The following is a 20,351-nucleotide window of genomic DNA, read 5'->3' as shown; positions in this document are numbered from 1 at the left end:
TTGCACCTGCGCATTACCTTCTCCCTCGCCCTTCCATTACGTAATAGCTAAGATAGTGCCCGTGGTGCAGTTGGACGCGCATGCTAGAAGTAGCACCTTGTACGGTCGTACGGTCGTACGGTCGTACAACCAAATTTTTTTGGCTTGATGGGTTACTACTATTTTGTATAGTTATGGGGCTACGCTCTGCGAGCTCCGCTATTACAAGGGAAAGTAAACCTATAATGTGTGGAATCGATTGTACGCACAGTATTTATTTGGGAGAGTATTGGATTGGTTATTACTGTGTGAGTCATTGGTTCAAATTGTTAGGGCTAAAAAGAATAAGAAGATTCAATCCGAGACAAAGAAGACACTCGATTACGATACACCTGGTGTCGTTGGCAGTCTAGGGAGCGTGTCTCAAGCTAAAGGTATTTCACGTCTCAAAGCGAAAAAGAATTAGAGAAGAATCTTGCCTATAGGCTTCATAAACCGCGTTGTTTCAACTGTTGTCGTCTTTGACATTGTCCAACAGTGGGTAGCTGATTTGGTGGAAGTGCAAACTCTGGCAAAACAGAATAAAGGATTCAGATACATTCTGGTCGTTATTGACGCGTTTTACAAATGCGCATGGGCTCAACCTATCAAAAAGGAGACAGGAAAAGATGTCGCTGAAGCATTTGTCAAGATCCTCAAATCTGCTCAGGGACGTAAACCTCAAACCTTACAGACAGGTGCAGTAAAGGAATTTTACAATCAAGTCTTTCAGACTCTGATGAAACAGCAGAACATTCATCATTTTTCCACCCACGGAAATGCCAAAGCCAGTATTGTCGAACGATTTAATAGAACTATGAAATCTAAAATGTACAAATATTTTACAGCAGCTAATACCTTAAACTATGTAGACAACTTACCGAAACTCGTGTATCAATATAAACACACGTATCATAGAAGTATTCGTATGACTCCCGCCAAAGTCACTATGTTCAATCCCAAAGAAGTTTGGGACAATTTGTATGGCAAGAATGTGAATCTCAAGAAAAAACCTTCTGCCTTTAAAGTGGGGGATAAAGTGAGATTGAATTAAAAATTTAGACCTCTCAAAAATGGATACTTACCCGGTTGGACCGAAGAAGTGTTTGTGGTACGCAAAGTCTTACCGGGTATGACCACCACCTATAAAGTGTAAGACCTCGACGACACACCTTTGCAGGGTACGTTTTACGCCTGGTATTTACACAGTACAATTGGACGAATCCTCGTATCTTAGAGTGGAGAAAGTCTTGAAACGACAAAAAGATAAATTGTACGTCAAGTGGAAAGGATATCCTGCTAAATATAACAGCTGGATCCATAAAAGATTTAAAGTGACGTGTGTACTCGTACTTAACACACCGTCACGAGAGGAGGTAGTTTGAAATGTTTCAAAGTGTATACTCTAGCAAGTGGGGGTCCGAATCAAACGGGAGGTGGTATTTTTCGTTGGAGTGCGCCACCCCCGTTCTATGGACCAGGTGTACCAGCGACATTCCACCACAAGTAAGAGGTAGTATGAGACAAGATTTTTTTAAGGAAGTGAAGAAAGGATTTAAAAGTGGATTGAAGAAGCGATCCCAGTCAGACGTGGGACGTGGAGCGAAGAGAGGTACTTCTACAGCACTCAAGAACGAAGTGAAACGAAAAATCAGGAGAAAGTTGAACGATGTCTTTGGAGCCTAAAAAATCACTCGTATCAGTACCGCACGTAGTAGTGCCCCTATCATTGGGGTGGGTACAGGATATTCGAATGATCCTGTGACTTCCATTTTAAAAAAGTTTAAAGGAAGACAAGGGTATCATCGTCAGCAAGGCGGTGGGTTTCTGAGGAAGAGAAGACCATTTAAGAACCGTTCTACTCGCAGACGCACCCATAAACGATGGAGACGTTGAAGTAAACACATCATCTGTAACGAGATGGCCGCGAGAACAAGCTGCTATCAATCCTAATCACAACCTGTTCACGATTCCACCTAAGGATCTTTCTACTGCCAGTTACAGGTACGTCAAAGTACCACCTCAGACAGCGAGTATTACTCCGATTCACGTTTACATAGAAAAACAATCGGATTTCATTGATCTGGAGCGGAGTTTTGCGGAATTGAATTTGGGATTCAAGACGACGGGAAATGCTAACCTCACTTCACACAATGACACTGTGAATCGCATGACTACTCCAGCCAATAACCTGGCGCACACACTCTTCAAACAAGTCAATTTCCAAGCTAATGGCACCCTTCTCACAGAACAAGTGGACATGTACCATCTCAAAGCCTACATACAGACGGTGTTGAATTACGACAGAGATGATGGAGAGACCATTCTTCTACCCACAGGTTGGAGGGATGAAATCGATTCGCCCGTGACGATCGGCAAACAAAACTTGCCCCGAGAACCAAGTAAAATACCAGTAACGACTTCCACGTTTAACTGCATGGAATTGTCCATAATTCTGATTGCCCGATTGCCTGATTGTCTGTTTACTTGTATGATTAGCTATTTGTAGGCTGGCTGTGACTGGTAACGAGTACTTTACTTTGTTTTGGCGGACCTCATTTGAAAACCGTTTTAATATCATTAAGTAAAGATCATTTAGTTCCCAGACCAGGGGAGTAAATATAGCAGAATCCAAAAGATGGTTTTATACCTGTCAAGCTGATCGGTCAATATTTTCCAAGTTTCAGATGCCGGGGAACATTTTTGCAGGTTTGTTCTGTTAATGAACAGTTTGAAAAATTCAGAAGACAAGTATGATAGATAGTGATGGACCAAAAAGTAACATATTTCCTGTAAAATTCAGAAACGACAATTTGGGTAAACATTGTATGAAAACCAGATCCCCATGCTACTCCATACCTTACACAGAAAAACTGCCTCAACTTGTCCGAGTAATCATCTGGTTATGAGCCTTCAAAGAAGAAAACTTAAACTCATGAAAGAACTTGTAACTGTTTAAGTAACTTGTGTGTACCTTTCTGAACTTCAGTTGTGGTACTATAATTTCTGCTTAAGCACTTCAAAAAATTTATCAAAATATAATCAAAAGTTAAGTGGGGCAAAATACAATGGAGGTCATTCATTTGTCATTATTATTTTTGGTCGTTAAAGGTGAACCATTCCAAATAAGATCATAGCCGACCGAGTTGCAAGATAAAAAAGACTGGTTAGAGGTCAACAACATCTAGGCATTCCACGCAAAATTTGACACAGTCGACAAAATAATTTGCAGTAATATCAAAGTAATTATGCCGACAAAAGCGAGATCACTTTTGAAGAGGAAGACCATTTAATCCTGTATCATTATATCTTTCGGATCAAAATGGCGGGCTTTTTGTTACGATATGTACAATTTGATTGACAGCTTACCTTACCTCCGCAATAGCCGTTAACAATGGCTTGTAATTATAGGCGTTTAGTGTTAACTTGTAAAACTCCCTGAAGAAGTTTACGACAGTTAGACGAAACGCGTCAGAGAATAAACTACTGTTCGCACAGCGCTGCTAACTAGTTTAGTTTTAAATTTTTTACATATTGTTTAAAAAATTATTAAAAATTATTGAAAAAGATTTAATAAAAGTTTGAGTCGGAGCTATTCCTGTCAGCGGTGAAATACAGGAATGGCTCCAGTCTCTGGTCGTCCGCCTGAACTGACTAACTGAGTTTAGTCAGCGGAGCTAATCAGCAGATGACTTTCTCATCGCCGGAATATTGCTGTATGACCTCGCTGAACAAGAAAGGCTGCTTTCCCTTCGCTAGGTAAGTAACCATTTCTTGTTTGACACATCGGTGTTTTCACTCGCATTGATATTTCATTGTTCCACTTCGAGACACGCGGTTAACAATACTCACGAAGAAGGAGTTAAGATATAACTTATTAACTTTTACTATTTTTATCATCCAATTACAGATCGGAGCCGTTCCTGTATTTAGTCGCTAATGTTTCTTGTAGTATAGAGCAACACGAAACATGGTGTCAGGAGTAAAGTTATACCGTGCTCGTAAGTTAAATTCAAGTTAAATTACTTCGAAAAGCAAGCGAAGATGTCGGATATTGAATCAGAAATTCCTCCCACACCGAGTGCGAGTACCGCTGCCGTTGTGAGTCAAGCACGTGGTCCCCGATTCGTGCCGTCGAATTTTCCAGTGCCTCAAGTAATGGTCTGCAAGGGGGATAAAGCGTCTAATTGGGAGTTCTTCCGACAACAGTACGAAGATTACGAAATTGCCACGGAACTCTGTCAGCGGCAAATGTCAGTTCGCCTGGCTTCCCTTCGTTCGATTATGGGAAAAGAATGTTTACAAATTTTAAGAAATTTGAGCTTGACCGCCGAACAACAAGCAACCGTGAAAGGATGTTTGGATGGTTTGGAAGCGCACTTTAAGCCTCAGCGAAATGTTGTGTATGAAAGATACGTGTTCAACAGCTGTGTACAAAGTGTAGAAGAAAGTGTGGACGTCTAAGTCAATCGACTTCGAAAACTCGCTTCATCTTGTGAATTTGGCGCGTTAACTGACGAATTAATTCGCGATCGGCTTGTCATTGGAGTGAAAGATAGGGATTTGAAAGGCAGACTACTCAGGCAGAAAGGTTTGTCGTTGCAAAAAGCCATAGAAATGTGTAAATCAAACGAAATTACGAAGCAGCAATTGAAGAGCCTGGAAAACGAAGAAAAGAAACCTCATGAAGAAGTCAACATGTGTAAACAAAGTGGCCGCCGCTCGTCAAGAACAACAAAGAAACCGCCCGCACAAGACTTGAAAAAGAAAACACCCGACTTCAAAACCAAACCCGAGAAAGGAAACTCGAAGCGAAAATGCAAGTATTGTGGTAAACAGATGCACAACAAGAGGCAAGATTGTCCTGCTTTCGGCTCAACGTGCCACAAGTGCAAGAAAAGCAACCATTTCGCGTCGGTCTGTAATTGAACGCGACGAGATCAAGTTAATACTGTCGAAGATGAAAACGACTCGGATTCTGATCTCTCAGTTCTCACAGTGGATGTAGTCTCCGCAATCGCCGGTAAAGGTAAACAAGTCCTTGCCAAGTTAACATTCTGCATTCAAGACAAATACAAGACGTCTATGGAGTGCCAACTAGACACCGGTGCCTCGTGCAACGTGATCAGTCATCGAGATCTGTCTATTCTGTTGCAGAACGGATCACCTCCACTTAACCACAGTTCAGTCAAGCTTAGATTGTTTGATGGATCAATCATGCGCACCCTGGGAGAAACACACCTAACTGCAGAACATGAAGGAAAATGCCACACCCTAAAGTTTCAAGTGGTTGACTGCACAAACAAACCTTTGCTATATCTGCTGAAGCCTGTGAGCGAATGGGTCTTCTGAAGTTCAACTTCACCCCTCCGGAACGTGTGAACATGGTGGAAAATATGGCAGACCTCCCTCTTACAAAGGAAAAGATCTTAAGCAATTACAAAGATGTTTTTGATGGCTTAGGACACATAGGTAACTCCTCGTTGGTGACAGTCGACAACATAGAACCAATCCAACACACACCCAGACGTGTACCAGTCGCGCTTCGCGACGAGGTAAAAGACAAGCTGTCAGACCTGGAGAAGAGAGGCATCATTCAGAAGGTAACTCAACCTACGGAATGGATTAGTAGCATGGTGGTTGTAGCAAAACCGGGCAAAATAAAGATATGCTTGGATCCTAGAGACTTGAACAAAGCCTTGAAACGCCCCAAGTACCAGATGCCAACACTGGTGGAACTTCTTCCCAAACTAGGAAAAGCACAGGTATTCTCCACGCTTGATGCGAAAGATGGATTTTATCAGATCGCCCTGGACAAAGAAAGTAACATGAAAACAGCATTTTGAACCCCGTATGGACGATACCGTTACAAACGAATGCCTTTTGGGATCAGCGTAGCACCCGAAGAGTTCGAGTGTAAGCTTCAAGAAAGGTTAGCTGACATTCCTGGAGTGGTCGTGGTACGTGATGATATCTTAGTCATGGGATACGGAGACAGTCAAGAGGAAGCAATGAAAGACCATGATGACAACTTGGTAAAACTTCTTTAGCGAGCGAGACAAGCAAATCTGAAGCTAAACAAGTCCAAGATGAATCTGAGAAAGCCTGAAGTATCATTTATGGGCCATGTCATCACAAGCAAAGGTCTAAAACCAGATCCAAAGAAGGTGAAAGCGGTGGAAGAAATGCCCAGACCTACAAGTAAGAAGGAATTGTCAAGTCTTCTTGGTTTTGTGAACTACTTATCCAAGTTTCTACCCCGACTTGCCGAAGTAGCCAAGCCACTACGAGAACTCACATCCAAAGAAGCAAGATTTCTCTGGTCACCGCAACACGAAACTGCCTTCTCTGACGTCAAGCAGCTTGTGGTCAACCATCCTGTACTAAAATTTTATGACCCTCTAGCTGAGGTGACCTTGCAGTGTGACGCCAGCGAATACGGATTAGGTGCCACTCTCCTTCAAGATGGCCAACCTGTAGCATTTGCATCTAGCACTTTGTCACCCACTGAAAGGAACTATGTTCAAATAGAGAAAGAGTGTCTAGCGATCGTTTTTGGATGCCAACGCTTTGACCAGTACCTTGCAAGAAAGGACAAAATCACTGTTGAATCAGATCACAAACCGTTACAAGCCATTTTTCTGAAGCCTATTCATGCAGCACCGTGCAAACTCCAAAGGATGCTCTTACGTCTATTGCGATACAACCTTGCGGTACAGTACAAGAAAGGAAGTCAAATGTACTTGGCTGATCATCTCTCAAGAGCTCCAGTAGTTGAGAGAAAAGAAGCAGATGAGCTAGATGAATTCCAAGTGTTTGCTTTGGAAGTAGAGAACCTCAACCCCTTCGATGCGATCAAGTTCTCCCTTGGGAGACTTGAACAGTTGCAAACATGCACAGCCCAAGACCCAGTTCTACTGACACTGAAGACAACTGTCATTACTGGATGGCCAGAATTAAAAGGGCAAGTGCCCATCCCTATCAGAGATTACTGGCTCTATCGTGACAAAATCTCAGTACACAATCGAGTGCTGTTCAAGAACCACAGAGTTATCATACCAAAGCTTCTGAGAGAAGAAATCATGTCAAGGATCCACTCAAGTCATTTGGGTATAGAGTGCTGTCTGAGGAAAGCAAGAGATGTGGTATTTTGGCAGGGGATGAACAGTCAGATCAAAGAAATCGTGTCCAACTGCCATGTCTGTGCAGAATTCCAAGCACGTAATCCAAGACAACCCTTACAGACACATGAGATTCCTGAAAGACCATGGAGCAGATTCGCAGCCGACCTCTTCATTCTTCATGGCAAGAGTTACATTGCTCTAGTGGATTACTTCTCTGACTTCATCGAAGTAGCCGAATTACCTGACAAAACATCAAGTTCAGTGATACAGTTCTTAAAGGAACAATACAGTCGCCAACTTTTTGTTCATTTTTAATGTGTATTGCTGCAGTTGCATATTTAATTTTTTTTTAATTTCAAGTATCAAGTAATACAAAACTTTGATAATCATTTTATTAACAGGTCTTTTAGCATTTGCCATGGAGAGTCAGGATATTGCTGCAGTATTTGGAGAATAAAACTCTACCTTGGTAAGTCAGTATTACGACTTTAAAGAGTGACCAGCATCTAATTTCTCCTTACAATATCTCGCCTGAATCAAACATAAAGGCTATGAGAACAAAGGAAATTATCAGCAAATTAAGAAGCTTTTGACATCTTGTTAAGTAAATTCTCCAAGTCAACAACTAAAGAAATGTATATAGAACAGTATGGAGAATATGCATACTAATGTCAGGATGTAAAGGGGTTTTTAAAATATTGCACCTTAACTTTGTGTTTAACAGCATTTGTTTTCCAGTCAGAGTGTATAGTTGGGTTTTGAGTGTCTTCAGTCATTGCAATTTTTGTTTTGAACACCTTGTTTAAACTATAAGCTGAGGATTAAATGTTGAATTTCACACATTTAGGTTCCCTGTATGCTGCAGCAGCTGCACATTTTAAAGGACTTGTCAGACCTTACACAGCCCCCCGTGACAGACCTGTTAAACAGGATTATCCTGAAAGCAAAGATAAACAAGAACAAGAGCGAGAACAGTAACAGTATGTTTTAACATGGTAAAGAAAGTGAATCTTGCTGAGCCAGGACCATCATTCACAGTGCCACAGAATGGTGAAACATTTGGTTTGTGTAATGGAGGAGTGGAAGAAGCAAAGTGAGTTGAATCTTCTAACAACATCAAGTTAATCTACATGTAAGTGTCTATTCAAACTGAGTGGTATGACTGGTTTGCAATATAAAACACCTCAAAATCTTCTAGAGTTCTTTCAGTCAACTTTTACCTTTATAAATGAGTTTTGATAAAATGATTGGTATTATCATATATTCTAGCATACATTTCATACATTTCCAGCCAAAAAAAAAGTATATTTTGAGTTTCCAACAGCAAACTGACTCAAATTTTGGTAAACATTTACCATATGTCCTTTCAGAGGACTTTTTGTGTGAAACTCCGGGAGCAGGCCAGCATGTCACAGAATGGAAGATTTTGATCAGGAATAAAATGATCACTTAAACAATTGTTATCAAGAACAAAACTATTAAATGATCATCTATGAAAGTTTGACACCGAAAACTCTGTTTTAAGCCAGTTTCTTCTGAATGGACGTAATGGAATAACAAGAGTGAAATTCTCTGGCAGGTGCTTTACCGAGGCAGCAACCTTCTTCAAATCTTATTGAAAGCACTTCAAGGATAAGAATAAGTTCCAATATGTACAATTGATATGACAAAAGTGAGATCTTTTGGATGGGGTCCTTGAAGCTTTCAATGGAATAAACACTAGATATCAGTAAGTGCAAATAGGGCCTTTGAGAGTTGGAGTTTATTTTTTTGTGCTTCAAAATTCCACTCTTGTGAAAAATGTTGGAAAGCTGCACTTGATGTTTTTTTTTACCCTCTGACTCCCAAAATCAGATTGTAATTCTCCCCTATATTTGCTACATCTTTGACATGTAAATTAGTTATGAGAATTTGGTGTTTAGATCAAGATAACAACTTCTGCCCGATAAGTTTGTGTATTCTTATTAGCTGTTAAGTGAATAATGTATGTATATTATTGAGAGAAGTTACATGTTGATCACTTCTGGGAATTTAAGGGTAGCAAGTTTCACTTTCAATTTTGAACAAGAGGGATTTGATAGTATATCTAGGTGGTTACAATAACATGGATTGAGAAGTGTCCTTCCTCAAGCACTTCAGTATTTTTGTTCTTATTATCATATGTTTTTCTTCTTTTATGTCCGGGGGAGAGAGGGGAATAAGGGGAAGGAGGAAGTATGCCAAATAGGTTTGCCCTGTACAAGCTAACTCAGTTTCCTTAAAATTTGGAAATATTTTCCTTTTGTTTCAGGTAAAAGTTGTCTACAAGCAAAACATCCATTACTAGTTAAAACAAGCAAGGCCTTCCATTCCTCTGGAAATGTAATTTGTGCACCTATGGGAGGGTACCACATAGTCCCTATGTCCTTTTCCCTCTCCCCCCTGATTCTTGGCATGCAGCAGAGACTAATTCTGCAGTATCTGACTCCCTTAGGGGAATATCAGGAGGTATGTGTTGTAATTAGGCACTTGAGCATTTAATTATATATGAAGAACAGAGAGTCTCTCCACTGAAGTATGTGGGAAGTTTGTGGGAAAAGGGCTCTGAATCAAGGATAAATTAGAAATGTCACATAACTTGAAAATTTTGAGTTTGGACTGTTTTAACTAGTCATGCAAGAGCAAGAAATATCTTTTGGAGGAAGGGACATACATTGGCCTTGGTCAGAAGATAACGCACTCGAATCAAGAATTTTTGATCATCTGATGCGCTTTAACTGAACGTGCGCGAGCAAGAAATACTTTTTGGATGACAGGACATAAATTGGCCTTGGTCAGAAGATAATGCTTAGGGTTTTAACTAATTGGCGTGAGCAAGAAATATTTGTTGGATGAAGGGACATGCATTGGTCTTGGTCAAAAGTTAATGCACTCAGCTCTGAATTAAGAGGTTCTATTTGAGCCGTAGCAACTTTTATCAGTTCCTATGGCAACTAAAACAGTCGTAGCGTAGCCTGGAGCATTGCTTGGCTATTAATTTATCTTGACACATTTTTCTTTGAACATTTCAATTCAGCTGTTGCCGACAGTGTTTGAATCTAAAGCCCTGGATCTTGTAATGCACTACATTGCATTTAAAGGCCAGGTGGACCTACAACTAGTCTTTGAAGCCCTCAAGGTAGGAAGGAGGCAGTAACGTCATGTTTTGTGTTGTACATCTAGAATTTCATGCAGTTACGGTTGGTTTTCACCCTCGCCGGTGTACTTACAAAAAGCGTACAGCGATACGATCTTGTGAAAATCAAACCGATAGAATCAGAAGCAAAATACTGATGCCTCTTATGACTCCTTCGCTAATGATATGTGAAAAATAAATTGTTGGAGTTTTGAGCCATCGGTTAACTCAGTTAAGAACTGGCATTGCCTGTGATTCCGACAATCGAGTTTTCACTGGATCATAAGCGTTGGAATTCATAGCGGAATCGGAAGAAAAGAAATTGTTCGCAATATTCCAACTCCTATTTCGTCAAGCTTTTGGCTCCACTTACGACTCCGACTCTCGATTTTCTCTGGGTCGCTGGCACTCCTACGACTAATAAACAATTCGATTCCAATTCTGTCTTTTGTGTAAACGAACCTTTAGACACTCTACCACATTCATCCCTCTTGAAAAGCACTACTTTAACTCTTCAACTCCCAGATCAAATTTGTTATTCTCCTTACTGTCAACCATAGAATTCTTATAATGCTAGTTCGGATAACTTAGTAGTAGATCAATTAATCCTGCCCGAAGTGATAATTTTCTCTATTCTCATCACTTATCTGGTTGATATTGTATTGATATTGTAAGGAGAAATTCTGTCTTGGTCACTCGTGTAAGTTAAAGGTTAAGACAATAATGCATTGTACGGACTGAGATCTGACAAAAAAAGCCGCAGAATTTCAAAGCTATTTCCTTTTATTGTCGTTTTAGTATTTGGCATCCCTTCTTTGTCATAAAAAGTTTGCCACAGAATTTGTGACCCATAACGGAGTCCAGCGGTTACTAGAAGTGCCACGCCCATCGGTGGCTGCAACAGGATGTTCTATGTGTTTGTATTATCTCGCTTACAATGAGGACGCCATGGAGAGGGTAAGAGATTTTTCCATTTTAGGGTTTTTCCAGGTTTCCTGATTTGTAGTTGTAAGAAATGCATTATTTAGTGCAGATTTAACTTACCAATGATTTGTGAGTTATGAGCAGACCAGTTTTTTCTAAAAGAAAGAGGTAACGAGTATCATTCCGTTAAACATGAAATAACAATGAATAACACATCTCTGCTTATTTTTCATCAAATCGTTTTAAATATTTACGCAGAAGATATTGTTTTTGTCTGTTTGTCTGTCAGCTTGTTTTTGTTTGTTTTTTTGTTTTTTCTGCAGTTTTGTCTCAGGTAGGCTAGCAGCTTCTACTCATCTTGTTCAATTTATGTTGATGAGTGACTGTTCTCTTTCAGGCAGCATCCCTGTCTCACAGCAGTGTAATGGAGAACTGTCAGTTGATGTTAGAGTATGCTCCAACAACACTGCGCTGGGAACCTGTTGAGGTAATAACTGAAAAATAACGCAAAAAAAAAAAGCGTCTTGTGGTCGTCGTTGATTATTTCGTAGAGGCGTAACTTGGTTTATTAAGTGGAGAGCACATAGTAGCACTGAAACTCCTCTATTGAGTATTAAAGTATCTTTCTCAAGGACACGATAGAATGTTCCCTGTCAGGGCTCCGACTTCGAACTCGTACGTTATGAAACCCCTCGATGGACACCATAACACCTACTTACATTGCTTTGTTGTTGTTTTTATTTTCTTCGGTTTTACTATTATTATTATTATTATTATTGTTATTATTATAATCGTCATAATTATTATTATTAGTATCATTATATTCATAATTCTCCTAGTTTACATATACATTTCAATCCATTAGATACGTTTCGCTCTCAGGAATAGAGTGGAGAAGTCATTTCTTATATTTGTTTGTTTGTTCGTTTCTTGTCTTTCTTTGTTTTTTAATTTCATCAACCAATGCTCATAAGCACAGACTCGCTTGTACAAATCGCTCTGTTGCCTCAAGACTGGTTCATTAGCCCTTATGTCCTTTCTGTGGACTTTTTGTTTGGATATTCCATGAAGTTGTCGAGTATGAAAATCTTTGCTACCCAAGCGGCTGGAATTCTAATCGGATCTTGCCGATTTACCCATAACTAGTGTAAACTGGCTTCTGTCTGTGGGCTCTACAGTTTCAGAATGCATACGTTTTCTCATGTTTATTAGAGATCTGTGGCAAACCACGATGGCTTAAAACGAGAACGTCACTTGAAACGTGAAATCACCAAAATTTGCTTTGTCTGAGAACGGAAATCCTGACGGCATAAGAGTAAAATTTAAAATTTGGAACTCAACCCTGCTCACATATGTTATGCTGAGGTTGTGGTCTGGCACCGAAGGGACGGTAAACACATCCAGCCATTCGCAAAATCCGAACCAGAAATAAAAATTCATTAATTTAGTCGACGTCTCCCTCGGCGTTTCATTCCTGACTGCTCAAGTTCGCTATTATTTAACATGTTTTCCTTCCATCCCAAAGGTGATGAACAGACTTCAAGGCTTCACCCTGCTTAAGTTGATCTCCCTATCGTCAGACTGGGCATTGACAAATAATAGTACGTCATTGGAAAGGTCTGCCTTTAGTGTTGGTCAGCGGCTACTCGCACGATCGTACGTAGGAGACACGTTTTTGTAGTCCGCCATGTTGATTGCACTAATTACGAATAAAAGAAGTTGTGTTATTAGTATTGGCCGCTTGACTGTAGGACTGTGCTACCGGAATTGGAAATTCTCGGAAATCGTTTCAACTCAAGGAATTGATGTTTTTGATAATTCAAAAATCCATATCGTATCAGAACATTAGTTGTAGCGATTTTCTACTGCCCTCTAAAAGATACAGGTAGCCTTTTAGTATTATTGACTTAAGATTTTTCTTAATTTTTCTCACTGTATTGTAAATGCCATTTTTCGAGGCCTGTCCACTGCTCTATGTTTAAATGATCGATGGCTAATCGTTCCATATTGAATGGAAATTAATTGTTGTTACTGGCATATTTTGCTCTACTTGTGAACTCTGAGTATCTCTACAGACATTTTTTTAAATTGAAAGCGTATAAGCAGCTTGTTAATCCTCTCCATTCGTGTTCCTTTGCTCTCATTCAAGAGCGGACGCCATCCGATTAGCGGCCGACGTGACCCGCCTTGCTTTAGAGATGCTGTTTGTGTTGACAGTCGGTCCTAAGGCTCAGATGGCGCTGTGTGAAGAAGTGCAACTTCCTTCAGGCGAACAACAGAAAGGAATGAGGTATGATTTACGGAAAAATAATTAACTTAGACGTGAACTAACACTCGAAAATTCCCACCAAAAGTCCTTGGTGATCACCATAAGGAGTAGTAATGTTCTTAGTCGGTTTATTTTAATGACCCGTGATAACATTTGGTAACGAGAGGTTAGAAGGCTTATATACTCTCTATTTAGTCAGCTTAAGAAATCTTTTTTTCCAGGCTTCTGCTGCGTTGCGCTGAAGGGAGTTTACTTAACGACTCTGAGGTGTAGAAAGCCGCTCTGCACGTCATTTGTAACTGTGTGTGCGGTCCTCGAGTCAGGGTAAGTAGCTAGTGCACATTTTGATTGAGTTCCCTCTCTCCCGCATGAGTTCCTCAAAGTTTTCTCGCGCAAAAAAAAAAAACAACAACAACAAAAACAAACAAGCAAAAACAAATAAGAATCAGAGTTACAGGCGTAGTTTGTTGGGTAGAGCAGGCGAGAATTCTTCATTTTGAAACTGACTTGGTAATGATAAAGTTGCGCAAAGTTGAGTCAATATCGGAGTCAACACAATAATCTTCGCTTACCTCTGCACGGTTCCTCAACCCCCCCTCCCTCCCCTCCCTCAACGCGTTTCTCCTCCCAGTCTTAGGCCAATTAGAGTTCATGAAAAAATTTCTTCTCAAACCTTAGGAATTTAAAAGTACTCAGTGTTTAAAGCTTTAAGCTACCAGGCTGAGTGCATTGTTCCTTTTGTTCCAGTTTTCGGTTCAACTATGATTCTGGCCTGATTTTTTTTTTCTCATTTTTTATTTTTTTTCGACTGCTTAAGTAGTGTTTGGCGTCACCGCGATGATTACTCTTGTCTTCATTGTTTCCATATTAGCGGAGCTGTTGCAAAACTCCAGTCGAAATCCAGGCTGGCTTTCAAAAGCAGCGACGACATCTTATCCAAGATGTGGGGATGTGTCAGGGCCAGTAATGGCATCAAGGTTCTGCTTCCTTACTGATGGTGAAAACGCCATTGGTTGATGCAGACTGTATTCGTGCTCGGGCTTGTAAAGCGTTATGTGGTTTATCGAGGAGCGACAAGATTAGACAAGTCATTGGAAAACTACAGCTGTTTAACAGCGGCCAGTTAAAAAGTGAATATTGCACAGCGCGGTGCTTTTTTCACGCTTGTCCAATAATGTATATTATACAGCTGGGATTGCTCGTTGGCAAGATGAAGCGAGTCCTGTGTTCTGATAGGCTACCCGAGCTGTTATCCGCTTGAGATATCACGCTTTTATCTCGCGCAAGATAAAAAATTGCGTGAATGAAAGTGATCCTCGCAGTAGAGTGCACTACTTAGGCAGTAGTGAAAATAAGGCCTGAAAAAAATTCAGGCCTGTACGGGATTTGAACCCATGACCTCTGCGATACCGGTGCAGCGCTCTACCAACTGAGCTAACAAGCCAACTGGGAGCTGGTCATGAAGTTGGTTTTAAATAAACCCGTGAAGTGACTTTATATGTATATGACTTTCATATATTCTTAACCATTTATAAAAAATTGCGTTGCGAAGACTTACAAAGTTTGTAATGTTTAGCCAACGTCGGCAAAGAAGTCGTAAAAAGCGACAGAAGAGAGTCAAAACACTTTGTCAAATGTAAAACGAGCACTCACCATCACAGTTGGCTTTCTTTTCCAGCGCTTAAGAGAAAACAAGTCATGTCAAGTCAAGTAAGTCCTTCTTAAGCAACTTTAATCAGTCAAGGGCTTTTGTCTGGTTCAAGACTCTTCGTCTCAGTCCATATAAACGCCAAAAAGAGCTCGCCAAATATCCAGCTATCTTTACCTCACGCTCGGTAAAAAAACGCATATTTACAGCCATGTTGACCTTCTAAAACATCATTTAGTTTCTTTCATTTACGTTGACTCGATGTCGTTTGTCTTGAATTTGTTGACAGTTTTGATGTGAGAGCCGATCATTGAGGATAATGCTTCTGACCACGCCCTTTTCTGCAAATATGCTGCCGAGCTACTTGAAAGAGTCACTGGTAAATCCCTGGCTACGTCCACTGCAGTCCCGTCCCTGTCTAGAATAAACAAGGTATGAACTTGAAATTGAAACAAGCTGTCGTCTCACACAGGGGAGGGTGGAGACCTTCAACAGCGTCTTTACTCGACAGTTTACTAATCATTAACTTTCGTTTGAACGGCAAACGTACGGAAAAGTCTAATTTCGATGATTAAAGTTTTGCCTAAATAATGAACAATCGATGATTTTGATTTGAAGAATTTGTGAGAATCTACTATTTTGTATTTCTTGTTTAAATATGCAAAGTCATCGAAACTGCTTTCAGGCTTTCTCTGTTTTTCGGAGGAGGGGAGGAGGGACATCCTTTCCCTGCCGTCCCCTCCTAAAAAGAAACATTCGATCTTAGGTAAGATGGTCACACTATCGGTTTTCATCTAAATACTTTTAGATTAAGAGGTGCTTTCTAGAGCATTATAAGAACAGCCTAGCAAGAAATTATATATAAATTGAACAGTTTTAGAGTTTTAATTGTCCTTTTACTTCTCTTACCCAATAGCTTCTCTGGGGTAGGTTTTCTTACTTATTTCGACGTTCTCTTAAGTAGGACACTTTTTCAAACCCTGTACAGCCCAACAACTAAATATCAGCCTTTACTTTCTTAGGCTAATGTTGTTGCGCAGACTCATATTTCATATCCGGCAAAAGAGCTTTTACAACTGGTTCACAGTCACCTCACAACCCAAGGTTTGTTGTGGAACGTCGTGGAGCGTTAAGAGAAAATCAGGTAAAGAGGCGGAATCACAAGCAGAAGAATTTCCCTTTAAACCTATTTACTGGGATACCCGTGGTAGCCCAGTCATGAAATGCCTTTGTCTTTTTGTCGTCTTTTTTTTTTTTTTTTTTTTCCTCCGCCACAAAATGGAAAAATTGTGCAATAGTACCCAGAGGTCATTGGGCCCTCAACACCATGACAACTAACTGTGATCCAATGAGGTGTTCACATGCTGATCACGCGTGCTATCTTGATGATGATTGACGTTGTCATGCACGGACAGGGCCGGGTCACATGACGAACAAGAGATTTTTGTCCATAAAACTCTTTTGTCAGTCGTTTTGTATTTCAACGTGTTTGGATTGCGATCATCTGGAGCATTATGGCGCAAACGCTCAAAATACTTACAGACGCATACACAAGTCGTATTGTTCGCGGCCAATCCACACAAAAAGATGTTATTGAGCGGTAATTTTGGAACGGACTCAATCGCGAACGCTTGAAAGCCATGAAAGCATTGAATGCCTTGTATGTCTTGTATGCCAAGTATGCCAATGTCTTAGTTGAAAACGTAAACTCGTTGTAAAAAGCAAAATCTGAAATCTGAAACCAAACTGCATATACTCTATGCAATCTATTGAACAACACTACTACCGTGAGACTGAAGAACAAAATTAAAAATGGATGGAAACTGCTTGTGAAGAAAGACGCCATGTTGGATTCACTTGATGCCAGGGAACGTAGCTACGATAACAGTGCGAATGGTATTAATTTCACGATCAGAAAGGTGAATCTTATGTTTGTTTTCATTGTAGTTGTATGGATATTCTTTTTTAATAAATACATGATCCAAAATCCCTTTTTTTTGTGTATAATGTTATTATGTTAAGTATTGTTTACGCAATTGTCTTGTCACAGGCGGCCCAAGGTCACGTCTCGATAAAGAGCCAACGATTAATTCACGAACGCGTCACGCGTTGTGTGACTTAGAGTAAGTTATGCTAGGAACCGTTGAAAATTTGAACACGTTATAAGGAATAGTATAGGGAATGAAATATGGTCGATTTACAATGATAAATATTTCGAAATATGAAGATTTTTCTCGTAAAATCAATAAAACCTACTCATACCCTGTGTATCCGTTGTAGTTTCTGGCGATTGTTGCCGTTTTAAGCTTGCCTTACCATCAATATTATTCACGTCATCTACTTTTATTACATTGGTAAAATCTGTACAGACATCACACTAACCAACTCGCGCGCAAAGTAAGAAGACTTTGTTGAAGGCTTGAAATTATATTACGATCGATTTTCATCAAGAAATGGGCCAGGAATTTTCCACAATACTGCAAATAATCGTGAAGGCTGATCGCGGAAAAGCGATTGCGTGACGCTCGGTAAGCTGTAAGATGACATGTTATTATATACCAGACGTAAAAACTCTTCAGTTTCTCAGTCTGCATTTTGTACCCACTCTGCAGTCTATATTTTGTATCCAGTCTGCAGTCTGCTGTCTGCATTTTGTACTAATTCGACATTTTCATTCTTTCCCGCGTTAATAATCTTCTTTCCTTTTTTAAGAATGTAGACCACTTACAATGTTTCAAGTAATCTACCCACCCTACAAAAAAATAACTCTTGCATGCATAGCATGCCTATGTTTTGAGACAGGTGTATGCCCTTGGCCAGACTTGAGCTCACTATTTCAGTATACTAGTCCGACACACGTAGTATTACTACACTTGATTCCACGGATCCAGTACCATCCAGGTATCCCAGTTACCCTGCTCACAGGGTCTAGTTTTAGATCACACCCCGCTTCATAACACACTCTTGAAATTTAGAAACGAAAGTCCCAAGTCATCCGACAGTCCAACAATTATGCAGAGCTGGATTATTTCTATAATTTTATAGGAATGATCTTTGTTGTAAGGCCTAAATAGGGAATCCGGTTTGTAAACTAAGTCTCTGCTTCATATTTTGATTGAGTGTCGTAAAGCAATCAAAACAACCAATCAGAACGAAGAAAAATATCACGTGGAGCCATTGACGGAATCTAAAGTAAAAATTAGCAACCTTCTGAAGCGCGGCGACAAAATCGCAACTGGTTTTAGTTTTGAATCTGATTGGTTAAGAAGGTGGCGTGAGTTGTCTAGATCAATTACAGCCCTTAGCAGAGCAAAGGCGAAGCGTCCCAGATTACTTTGGACACTCGAATTAAATTTGTTCTAGTCTTGAGGGTGTTTGGCTCATTTGTTAATCAAAGGTGTGGTTGTTTTGGACTAGGACTTCATGAGACTGCAGAGGTTTTACGGAGAGAAGCCAATCTACCTGACCCAAAACCTGAATCAAATCTGCTTTACACTCCTACTAATAGGAAAGTATGTGTTGCATGTTGTCGTTGTTAAGAGCTAATGTCAGTATGCATCAGGCAAACAGCGGCAAGTCACCCAAAATTTGCTTTCACTCCTACTTTCATATTTTGTAGCCCAATATGTTCTAATAATTGTGGTGTAATTTCTTTATAAAAATTTATTTTAGTTTTCGAGAAATGATTTTTTTCGTTCGACCGCTCAAATATGCAAATTTCCACTGTGAATATTACCCGAATTGTGTGACCTCATGTAAAGAATATACCAGACCTACGGTATTTCTGTCAACATAATCCTTTGTTTTATCATCTATGATTAATCCCCTGTCATTATTGAAGCTGGCAAAGAAATATTTATTTTTTGGTGAATGTTTTTGTCTGACATACTTTTCCTATGTCTAAAAGTAGCATCAAAACAAAGACAGTTTTAACAATGACCGATATGACACAATCGAATGCCAGGGAACGTAGCTACGTGGCAACCGGTATGAACTCGTTCTTGAACAAAGCTCATTCGGATATCATTCAAAGGCCCCTAAAAATTTTTATTCCCAGAGCATCACGCTTTGCTCGCCTGTCTGAATACTCTAAATTTCAATAGCGTTGAAGCAACAACCCGCTTCTAACTGCTTCGCTGCCGCTGAAACAACGATTAGTGACCAAAAAAAGCACATGTTCTAATATTTTCAATTCAACATAAACAAAAATCCTTATACATGCTAAATATTCATTTGTGTCGGTATCAATTATTTCGTGACTATCTCATGATATAAATGGGGGAGGGGAAAGCACAACGCAAAACCTGGGCTCCTGTCAAAAAGTAACACCCAGGCGCAATATAATAATCGAAACGGCTAATGAAATCATAACTAAACAAGATAAGGGTGCTACGTTAGACTTTTTTACAAATTGTAGTGATTTTTGCCAGTTAGCAGTGGCGACAAGTAGGCACATCATGTATATTTCATAATCGCTATCAAGTAAATTTTGCCGGACTTTGAGTTCGTCTCAAGATAGAACAACGCAAATACACAAGGAAATTTTTACAGTAACTTTATAACCATCCTTTTGTCTTTTAAAAGCTCTAAGCTCAGTAGATTCTGTCATAAAAAAGTATGTCGGAAAAAAATATTCACCAAAAAATAAATATTTCTTTGCCAGCTTCAATAATGACAGGGGATTAAGGTTAGGTGATAAAACAAAGGATTATGTTGACAGAAATGCCGGATGTCGAGTGGATTCGTTACATGAAGTCACACAACTCGGGTACAAAAAAACTACACCACAATTATTAGAACATATTGGGCTACAAAATATGCAAGTTGGATTGAAAACGAATTTTGGGCGACTTACCACTATTTCAAATTTGTCCGATGGATGTTGACATCCTCTCTTAAATTAAATTTCGTCTGCAGAAATTTCAAAATCCTGTCTAAACGATAAATACTTCCGAATAAGCATACTGAACAGTCAGATAGATAAAAACCGAAACCAAGGCAAAAACAAAAATTTTTGAGATCGACATCGGAGTCCCAACCGACCTTTTATTTCAATTTCATTTAAAGGACACTCCCCGTCTCAGAGAAAATTGTTGTCTTAGCCCAGCCTTGAACTGGGAGAGAAATCTGAAGTTTAGTATCATCCAATAATATTCAGTAAAACAAGATTGAGGGGCATATGAAACGTCATTTACATAAATTCTGAACAAAAAA

General features: G+C 39.8%; 1 protein-coding gene and 1 long non-coding RNA gene across 2 annotated transcripts in view; one reads left to right on the top strand and one right to left on the bottom strand.

Moving 5' to 3' along the window:
• The window catches only part of LOC131789391 (inactive tyrosine-protein kinase 7-like), a 172,566-nt gene that overhangs the window by 98,119 nt on the left and 54,096 nt on the right, over positions 1–20,351 (bottom strand).
• Positions 13,374–18,648, top strand: LOC131777019 (uncharacterized). The gene is made up of 6 exons (XR_010715722.1): positions 13,374–13,510; positions 13,711–13,813; positions 14,361–14,619; positions 15,427–15,569; positions 16,160–16,241; positions 18,555–18,648. It is a non-coding gene; the product is annotated as an uncharacterized lncRNA (long non-coding RNA).

Source organism: Pocillopora verrucosa, chromosome 11, assembly GCF_036669915.1.
Source record: "Pocillopora verrucosa isolate sample1 chromosome 11, ASM3666991v2, whole genome shotgun sequence".
NCBI classification, from domain to species: domain Eukaryota; kingdom Metazoa; phylum Cnidaria; class Anthozoa; order Scleractinia; family Pocilloporidae; genus Pocillopora; species Pocillopora verrucosa.
This window is presented reverse-complemented; position numbering and strand designations above follow the sequence as displayed.